The following is an 11058-nucleotide window of genomic DNA, read 5'->3' as shown; positions in this document are numbered from 1 at the left end:
GGTTCTTTTGTTACTTACAAGATGCCCATTTTAGCAAACATTTAGGTTTAGTAATCTGCCGTTCTAAATACCCCACACAAGAGTTTTGGATATAAGAGCCTTTCGACGACAAGCTATACATGATCTGCTCTTTGACTAAATTTACTCTCAATCGATAAAGAATATTCAAAGAGCTATAGCCTTAAAGTATTGACTAATCGATCGGGCTAAATGCGGGTATATAGTCATAAAATCACGTGTTGGAAAATTTCAAACAAAAATTGTCAAAACATAGACTTATTTAATGCTTTCGTTACCATTGATGAGAAGCTTAGAAATTGTATCCGAGTTCATCCCCTATGCTCTGCTTATCATAATGCTGATATTCCAACAGGCTTTGTAACAGTTTTCTACAACATTTTTTCGCCGAAACTTTTCGTCTTTCGTACTATGTATAATTGCACCAATGTGCTTTTATGAGAGTCTCTATAATGATTATACTAGGTAAAGCGAAAGAAGAATAACTAAAGGAAATGTAAGACGAACCTATGACCAGCGTGCTAGATACGTAAGCATTAGCCACTTGCTACTTACTATTTCTTAGGAACAAGGCTAAAGTTGCCTGGGAAATTGATGATAAGGCCACCCACCCATAGCGTTTTACACGTCGAGATTTTCTCTATTTGTACAACGTTATTCCCTTTCTTTCGCGCTCTGAAGGGTGCTTGAACATGGCTTCCTTGAAGCAAGCCTTATTGAACTTTTCCGTTCTGTTTTCCTTCCCAGAAACGGTCGGCGGTTTGATCCGATTGTTACATAGGTAGCACACTGCTCTGGACGTATTGCCAGGATGTCTACAAAGATGCATCGGAATTTCACCGCCGGAGCTAAGAAAAGCTTTCGCACTAGGATTATCACTGCTGCAGGAACAAGAAACAAGATTCGCGTTCAGAAACACAAGCAGATATTTCTTGTCGTAATATACGAACCAGGAGAGATCCCTGTATACTATATGTGACAAACTAGGATCTCCTCCTTGGTGTCCAGGAAAAACAAGCGTATTAATGGTAACAGATCTTCAGAAATGGTTATGGTAGTCGCTGAGAACGGCGAACGATTTGCGCATTTTCCGATGCTCTACTTGTGGAGAGTCAGGACATGCGCATCTGGCGACTGGCAGATCGCTCTCTAGAACGATTTTGAGGACTCAGCTCAGGATACCCCAGCCGAGACAGTTATTACAGCTGTGTTTTAATCATTTCTGAAGCCGCATCGCCGATTAAGATCAGCTGAAAAGATGCCTTCAGCGTATGACTATATCGATGGAACGTGAAGCCGGCAGAGAAAGCTTGTTCTTCTATCTATTGTTCATAGCATTGATCGTATACTTTGTGGTGGAATCTCTTTGCTTTTTATTTATTTGCCCATTGAGATTTTCTCTAAATAAAATATCCTTAGTGCACCATAGAAGGTGGCCATTCGTAAAGGAATAGATAAACTGGCTTTCTTCTAGAATGAGATTTTGCTATTCCACGATTATTAACACCATTCGACTCACAGAATTATCTGTATATCTCCGTAATCTGAACCCGTGCGCGGTCTGTTATACGAAGACAAAAAAAGAGTAGAGTTTTTAATTCGATAGAACGTAATTGGCAAGTCAACTGGCATCCTCTATTGAGCACCAAAAAGGACAACGTTTAAAAACAGCTCAATCGATACAGTATGCGACGATTATACCTTCCCAGGACAATCCCAAATTTAAAAAATGTACATTCCTGACGTACCATTTGCTGGCCAACTTAATCGTAGCTTCTACGGAATCGCGAAGCCAAGTCTGAAGGAAAGCAGAAACACACAGATGATGCGGCAGGTTCTCATTTTTGGACAACGGCAAGATCAGCTTGTCCCGAAAACCTTTCTGAACCCTATTAGTAGAGACCACGCACGTTTTTAGGAGTGGACAAAATTAAATCGCGTCTTATTTCAAAACCATTGTGCCATCAGTACCGAGTGTTTACTTAAAAATACATATCAAATGTGTTGTCACAAATGTACGATACCGTATACTTAAGATTCTCATTGTATAGCCATTACGGGGATCAGTCTCATAGGACGACTTGAATAGGCTTGCTGAGAACTCACTAGATTTCTGGGAATATATACGTAGAGGCTCTTGTCAAAGAAAACACAACATAGCATTAGCCACCATTTTTTACTACCACTACTAAAAAAAAAAAATAACACAATGGAGTCTTTCCAGCGTTTAAAAAAGCACGGCCATTTCGTGATATTACGAACTCAACGCTCTCATAATATTGATGTAGATATTAGAGCATTTTATGGCTTACAATCAGAATTGACTGAATCCACGTATGCTTTCTCTACGCCTTTGGTCTTAGAATTTGGAAAAGCATGTCTAAGTACGCATTTGTAGGTATAAGCCTATCTTCAAACATAAGTTAATTCCGTATACCTTAATAGAGTTTTATTCGTTTTATTTAATCATACACACTTTTCTCAGACCTGTTCACGACTGCACGCTAAATAATGAGGCCTTTTTACTTCGTTTTGCGAATGAAGCATATATTTGTAATAGTCTTGTTGGCCTCTAGCTGTTCATGACGGTTTATTTACAAAAATAATTTTTCGTCGTTTTTAAAAACTTCCGAAAGATATTTTACCCGAACTGGTTAAATTCCAGCCAGGGCGTTTCAATTATAAGATTGGCTTGAACAATGTCAGCAGCAGTGTCGAGCAAGTTTTATTCATTTAAATATGTGAGTCCATATCCCGCATTTGAGCAAGTTAATTATTTCAACTCATCCTACGCATTGATGCCACTAAAGTTAAATTTAAGTGGAGTTTCTAATCATTTTTATTAACAGTTAATTAAACAACCTAATAAATGTCGCCCGTGTCGGGCACGTAAATTCAAATTTTGGCAAATCCTTTTTGGTAGGCCTAATAGATTGACAGGCTGCCTCTAGACCTGCTCCGTGTAAACATATTTGTGCTTGTCTAAAAAAAGACAACTAACATTTTGACAACTTTTTGTAATCATGGGTGAAGCAAAGGCGCAGCTTACAAAAATTATCCTTTCTCCGTATCCATTCTGGGCCATCCAATGTCCAATTCATTTCTAGACCGTTGCAGCCCGCCTCATGCATACACTAACCTTAGTGCCAATCCGGGTTTTTACTATTGGGCGCAGCCAGCCATATGCGCCAGCAACGCCGTTCCAAAAAAAATCAACTTGGCCCAGAGATTATGCATAGAGGTATAGTGCCATGACCGCAATGACTCCACATTATGTTTCATACACTGCCCCAGTTACTTTGTCGGAAAAGCACAGTTCGAGCTATAAAGTATTAACGCGTTAACAACTAATCCACAAGTTCACCGTCAAACAGGTTTACTGACGAGGCCACAGGGGGCCTGTCCTATCAGAGCTCACGACTTAGAGCTAGCAGATCACCCCGCTAGTTAGCCAACCCGCAGAAGCCGACCTAAACGCAAGGTTATACCCTACGAGGCATTCGTCAAGGCTTCCTGTCCCGTGGAACGTACCGGCATTAACGCGTACAAGATGGACCCTTTGACATCCTAATAGGCTAAATCGGTATTGTAACCTATCAGAAACATTCGAACAACTGCTCTTGTTAATGTCTCGTTAATGGACAACAAGGAACTCTACCCTTTATTACTTGTAGTTTATTTAAAGTTATTGTCTACCGCACTTGAGTGAGGCGATCTGTGTTGACAAATTTTCAAGACATTTTAATTGATGCTAAGTCCTAGCTACATTTCATGCGACTGAGGTATTCTATTGGCGGTACGTGTTACGTGGATTTGATATAGCATAAATAAACTGAGAATATCAATGATGAAAATAAAGATCAAATAGCTATTATGTTCGCTTAAAAAACCTGCAAGGAAGACCACACAGTTGATACACAGCTCTGCCATAAGCTATAGCTCTATACCAAATGCGTATCAGGCGCGTGGTGGTGGCAAAGGCAATAGCCCCAATCTCAGTGTTGCTTTTATTCGTACACTTATTTGGTTGAAGCCTCTACGATACAGTGATGACTTGATTCAGGGCTCTCCTTCATTTCTCAGCGGGGTTATGGACAGGCAACTAGTTAAAGCCATTTCTTTTGTATTATTTAATTACTTATTAAACAAAAGGTGAACTTAAATTGCACCATGGTGAGAGAAATTTCGACCCTTGTGCCTGGTGTTGCCGTCGAGGTACAAGTACAACGATATTTGTACTAGTACACCTTGGCTATTTGAAGAGGGGCATCGTTTTTTTTAGGCTATTGTAAACGTTAAGAAAGGAAACGCGTCTGGTTGTACTGAAAGTGGCCTGAAATCATTTACGCGGTATAATCCGTACAGTAAAATACAGCTGTTGACGCAGAGGACGGTATAGATAGGATTTTAAGGGTCGGAGTTTTGCTCGCGTTTCTAATCTAAAATATGGTGTGTAGAAATAGATGAACTACGCGGCTACAGTTCTACGATATTAGTACGATATCCATTTTGATGGACGGGTTGTATTTATTTTGGATCGGGTTCATTGCTAGGCAAGTGAGCTCTGGCCCCTTTGCCAGTAACTACCAATTCGGCTGGATACATACGCTGTAGTTTTATTTTTTTCAAATTTTTCTTTATTATATATACTTAGCTTATCAAAATATATTGATTCCACTTCTGCTTGACTATCATTTTCGTAGGCCATAGTCGCCACAGGTAAGAAGTAGTAGCACAGAACCACTCAAACGATTGGATCAAGACTTGTCCAGTTACAGTTTTTTTAGATAATTGGAAAATGTCTTGGCGGGTTGTTTTCTACAGGTTCAAAGAAGCACCTAACTGTCATACTGGAAATGTAGAGAGTTTGATTATTTTAACATATAGCGACTATTTTCCACCTTCTTAAATCTTAAAGATCTCGCTAGCTTATAAATTTAGTCCCATAAGTTTACTGAGTAATTCAGAAGTCACACAAGTCCAACACGATTGACGTGAGTTCGAGTATGCCACTGTTATGGTAAAATAGATACTTTAATGTTGTCAAAAGGTTGTAGAGCAATTGAGAAGTAATGAAGCATTTTTGGAACAGGGCTACAGCAAAGTACATAGTTGTCACCGGGAAAAAAGCTTTTGCCGAATTGAAATTCAGCCCTAGGTATAACAAAAGGTCACTCGTCTAGTAATTTCTACACCGTAGATCAATACAAAATAAGTGTACCTTGTAGGTTTGAAGCAACTGATACGATAGCCGACTTTTTACAGTAAATAGGAACGCTGATAGGAGACCGTGTTCGTTATAATCGGCTTTAAAGAGCCACCAAAATCCGGACAAAAATGCCTTTATGTTCCGCTGGGTGCTAAACAAATTCATATTCAAATAAATTTCATCCGTTTCAATTATTTATTTTTAGTAAAAAAAAAAATACGGCTGTTTCTTATGGGTGAAAACTTTTGGTCCTCGGCCTTCGATCGAAATCTAGATCGATCAGTCTAATCAGCAATAAAGTCATTAAAGGCCGTTTTAGCCATCAAAGGTAAATGTTCAATGCATGCCTTCTACGGGCGTCAATTAAATAGGCTGTTAGCTGGGGACTGCCTAATCGGCCCGTTTGTTTCGGGCCTTACATAGCCCTTGGCAGTCGGCAGTCCTAACACTAATATTTTTTTAATAATGCCGCTCTAGTATTGAAGTGACGCTAATTGGGTATCAATCCAAACGTATTCTAAAAAGCAAAAAGCTTCTGAACGTCCTTTATGCATGTCCTTTTTTAGTATCTAAATTAAAGGGCTTCCCTTTGAGCACAGGCGTAATGCTTCGAGCACGTCCTCATCTGTGCAAGGCCTTACGACTATGGACTGTTCGATCGTCTAATATGAGCTTTCTCTTCCTTCCGCTTAGAGCCCGTGCTTCACTGAACGGCTCATCGACGTCGACTACGTCTACAGAGGATACTATACTCCTTTGGTTTAATCGATCGGAAAGAACCGAAGAGTCATTTGCTGGCACTGAAATAGTTCAATCCCAAATACCGCAACGATCTTACTTTCTTCTTTCGCCCTTGGCTCACCCCTTGTTTTCCAGTGTTGCCTTCGAAGTAGTGGGATATCAAACGTGCGTCAACGCAACACGAGGAAGTGTCCGTTACGATTATCTTGTCCGAGCAGGTTCCGTCAGGATTCCTGATTCTGCGTAATCAGTGAAGCGAAACGTTCTGATTCATTATTCAAGTTCATGGTTATTATTCAAGTTACTCGACATTTCTCCACTTCTACTGTAATCAAAGCTCCATCTAGTACTATTTTCGGCTTCTCGCGCACAACTATTTTAATGTGATTCCCGCTTTCATAGAGTAACATCGCAATCAAACGTAATTTTCCCTTTAGACTTTCCACTCAGATAGAAAAAGCGAGTTCCAAACGGGGTTCGAATGGTGCAACAGTTGGGTCTTTGGTCTTGGTCGCATTACGCTGCAGCTAAGTTACTCACAAGTTCATAATCGACTGCCATGCTCCTACCAAACAGGGCAAATAGGAAGACATCGTTGGAGGAATTGCCAACGTTTTATTGTGAGTGGCTCACATTTGTCTTATTGATAGGAACGAATATGCGGCAAGAGATAACAACAATATTAACCATTTTCAATGAAAGTGATGTAATTAAATGCGATACTAATGGAGATGATACGGGTTTCTGTATGCGAATGTCTATGGAATAGAGGGACCTTTACGTTTTTTAATTCAGTCGCGATTTTTTATGAATTATGAATGCACGGGCTGATGAATAATCATGGGGGCTCCTGCGAGCCACTGGGGAACAGAAGGGAACGGAAGGGAGTTTTGAAACTGCTGACTCGATGAATAAAGCAATAATGTTGTGTGTTTTGAGCCTAATAGAAAATGCCCGTTCGAGATGTGGGCAGTTTTCTGAGAGAAGTCGATTTATGAGGGCATCCCATGTATGCACAAAACAAAAATATCTGTTTCCGTTGAATCTGAATCATACAGGCAGAAGTAGCACTGACATTCCAACAACCTAATCTAAATCGCTGTTGAGCCTATTGATAGAAACGTCTGAAAATAGGAATTCTATGAAAATCATACCGTTTACGTAAATATTTACCTAAGGGCATGTCCAGTAGAAGAAACCTTGCAGAATGATTCAACGCTGGACAGACCTTTGTAATCTTATTACATATATATGCATGCATATGTATATTTTATTCTTTAGATTATATACTACGCTGAAATGGTACTCGAATAATAAAATAGACGTCATTTCGTGGAAGCATAGAACCACTTTGGAACACCGACTGGTTTATTCTTCAGTAGCTGAACAAATATTTGACAGGAACTTCATAGGTAACCTTTATAGTAGTCCTGTGCAATAACAGTATATTTTTCAAAATATGCAAGTTAACAGGTCAGCCGTTCATGTGGACTTAGAAACATGCTCCTATACTTGTATGTAGTGGTTCTATTCTATTCGGTTAATTTAGCGTAGGTAAAATAAGATTATCATTGGTTTAGTTTGATGTGTTGTGGTTGCGTGACGGGTTTTACCGATGCGGTGGGTGTGGTTGGTTGCCCTTTTCAGGACAAAGAACCCACTTTTTTGACTCAAAGTGAAACTGCTAAAAGGGCTACCCATTTGATTGGTCCTTCGATCAACGATACGAAGGAGTACCTCTTATTCATTTGGGATTTCCGAGCTACTGACGTCAGACCCAGCAAAGGCCGTTCCTTATTTTGCCGTGGGACGGCAGGCTTGAAATGTGCGCGTCCAATAGACTAAACATCATACTACTATTTCGTCCAACAACTGAATGATTTCGCGGATAGTTTTAGGAAGTAAATCAGAAAACGTGTTCCGTCAAGCTAGCGACAATTATCAAGCGTTTCCGGAGCTCGTTTGGATGTTTGGACCCATTGTGCTGGAACATGTCTCCTGCAATATTATCCGACATAAAGAACAGCACGCATGTCCTATTGTCCCTTGCATTCTTTACATCTTCACAACCGCAAGGACTCTGAACGGCAACGAATGGTCATAGCAAATATATATATTGAAGGCGTGGTATACACAAGAAATTTTTTTTGAAAAAGTGGTCCGATCGTGAATGGCACTTTACGCTACAAGATTGTAGAAGAATTCATGATATCACTTATTTTAATAATTTCGCACGTGGAAAACCTTCTCGAGAAATGTGATATTTTGAGGCTCGCGTAAAAAATAGGGCGCTTTATGATATTTTCCTACACCGTACTCATACTCACATTGCCAGTGTACTAGAGCGACAATTCCTGCAAAAATGGAATAGTTCAAGGAATCAGTAATTTTTTTTTGACATAAATTTCGATGATGGATTTATGATTACGATGTACAAATATCTAACAAAAAATTATAAATAATGAAGAAACAATCAATATTGCGGAACAGTTCTATGACTCTTTTAGAATACGTTGATTGTCGTGACATGAAGGCTTTGTGACTCTGACTCATCGGTCGCACACAGTGATGCACAAAAACGTCCACTACTTTTTCTAGACATAGCGCTAGATCTCTCCTGCCTAAATCTCGGTTCTTCTATTACAGTAACGATATAAAGCTTAATTAATTCTGATTATCCTCTTAAACGCCGGTGGGCAATCGAATCAGTACTTAAGCCGCTTGCAGGTGCGCGCTTGTGTAAATCCTAGGTATTATCCGTCTATTTTCGCCAACCTGGACGCGCAGCTGTTTCCCTTAGTTTTACACTATGCATTTGCATTTTCACAGTTCTACAATAATGATAACTAACTTTTCCGTTTTTTATTCCAGTAAAAATGTTCATCTGTAGTATTTACTTTGTATTGTTTTTCATCAGGTGTGCTCATCGCTTATTGCGGTCTGAATGGATGATTTATCGCTTGCTAGAGAAGTGGATGCTTTACCGCACCGGCTGGCAGTACAGGCGGAATTCGACAAAAATATTCTTGATTATATAAAGTACCGAGGATTTTGTCACTCTTAATACACAGGACGGGCGGATGGCGAGCTCTGTCTGGTATAGCAAGCTGATATCCCCATGAAGTACTTCAACATCTAGCCTCTATCTAATTAATACGGTTCAGGTTGTGTATTACAAGCCAAGACTTTATGATAAGGATAAAAAAATTTGGCCTGGTTGAATAATTCATAATAGCTTATACGCGGTGTACCTATTACGCGTGCTGTATCGACAGGACAAGCGAGTGGCTCGCTGGGCAACCAAGTTGCTTGTTGACCTAACGCCATTGTTATTACGCTCAAAAGCGTGCCCTGAGCAGGTCAAATAGATGTGTGTTAAACAGCCAAAATACAAACTCGCTAGCAATCTGGAACTGTTCTACGTACGATATGTTCGCAAGCTGGGCAAGATCATGATACATTACTCAACGTCGTATTCTATTTTTTCAGATCTTACGATAATTTCAGGCAAGATCTACTACCTAAAGGTTACACGATAGGGTTTTAAGAAAATACCCTATAACATACCGTTTTAGACGGTAACCAGCATAAACATGCAACTACCAATCATTGAATCAACACATTGTATTATTTTCGAAATCTATCGTTTATTGAAAATCTATTAGCGAAAGAACCACAGAACACCCTATAACTAATAGAGAAAGCCTAAATTTAAAACCTAATACAATCGAGCTTATAAATTGTTCGTCATTATTTATTAGAAGGTGTGATAGACACCCTAGGCAGGCTGCACTAGCAATTCGGTTGCACTAGGTACAGGAGTGACCGTGCTTAAATCACTTTTAGCTTCTTGTCCCCATAGCGATGCCACAGCGTCTCAAGCCTGATTAGAGACACTTCACAAGGCTTGAGGTGCTTAACATGGAAACATCGTTATTACTACAGTCCTCACCACCGCGATCATCAGTATTTTTATTCAGCCAGCGTTTTTATACCGAAGAAGCCATACTATTAATAAATGTAAAATACGCAAATTGTTCACGTACAACTTTCGATCAATCACATAATTTAAGTTTTCGCAAGAGAACGTTCACAGGCAACCCTCCGTATAGACATATGATTTAGCTCACGGTTCGGGTCACATCCAACACTCAAGATTCGTTTTTTTATATTACCAGATCGTTTATATTACCGGATCGATGTAGCCCATCAAACGGCCTATTAAGGCCTGTCTCAGGATGCAATTCAGATAGAGGCTAGGGAAATGGATTACCTATACGTACGCCACGTCTAAAAGCGACTTTAGAAAAAAATTGCACTTGTTCAATAGCGTTTATATGTTTCCCCATATACAAATCCCAGGGCAATAGAAAACATTCGAGAACAACGAGGCCTTTGTAGAGGTAAAGCATATAAAACGAGGTCAATGGTTAATTATTACGGGGACCGAAGTCAAGCTTTGATGTAGTCTTTGGCGCAGCTCACGGCAGGAATGGTCGTCTCAATTAAAACGCATTTACTTAATGCTTGTCAATTCGTATTACTGTATACGTTCGGGGAGAAATAGTCATATCACTGGTGACTCGGCATCCACCGCTCGCTGAAGTAATGAGCGTCGCCTATAGCTGCGAGTCATCCGTGCAGAGCCTCTTCCTAACCCAGCTGGAACAACATTTTTATATCTAGAATAAAAATACTAAAAAAGAGGAGGAAAATAGCAACAATAATATTATCGTTATTTAGCAGGATACGGAATACTATATCCGCTATAGTGATTAATGCTCAGAATCCGTAGCTTTCTTTAGAAAGAAACGGCAAGCGTTTTTTGTTTTAAACTCGAGTCCGTCGGTATCGGAAACAGCACCAACACTCCCATTATATAGAGCGGTCATTGTTTGTGGGAAGAATATTTCAAAGGTCCGGTCAAAGGTACACGGTTAAATTTATTTTGGTACTCGCGCCATCTGGCAAAAACACATTAGATTACGTGTAACAACCGGACAAAAAAGGAAATTATTTTTTTATAAAATAACTAAGTCTTGGACATGCTGTATTTGCTTATTTTCTACATAGTCTTCAACTAGTAATTC

At 39.7% G+C, this 11058-nt stretch overlaps 1 protein-coding gene across 1 annotated transcript in view; it reads right to left on the bottom strand.

Moving 5' to 3' along the window:
• Nucleotides 1-11058, bottom strand: part of LOC111254806 (uncharacterized) — an 89208-nt gene that overhangs the window by 66706 nt on the left and 11444 nt on the right. The gene's annotated exons all lie outside the window — the stretch shown is intronic.

Source organism: Varroa destructor, unplaced genomic scaffold (assembly GCF_002443255.2).
Source record: "Varroa destructor unplaced genomic scaffold, Vdes_3.0 BEIS01000007.1, whole genome shotgun sequence".
NCBI classification, from domain to species: Eukaryota; Metazoa; Arthropoda; class Arachnida; order Mesostigmata; family Varroidae; genus Varroa; species Varroa destructor.
The sequence above is the reverse complement of the archived record's forward strand: the minus strand, read 5'-3'. Positions and strand labels throughout refer to the sequence as shown.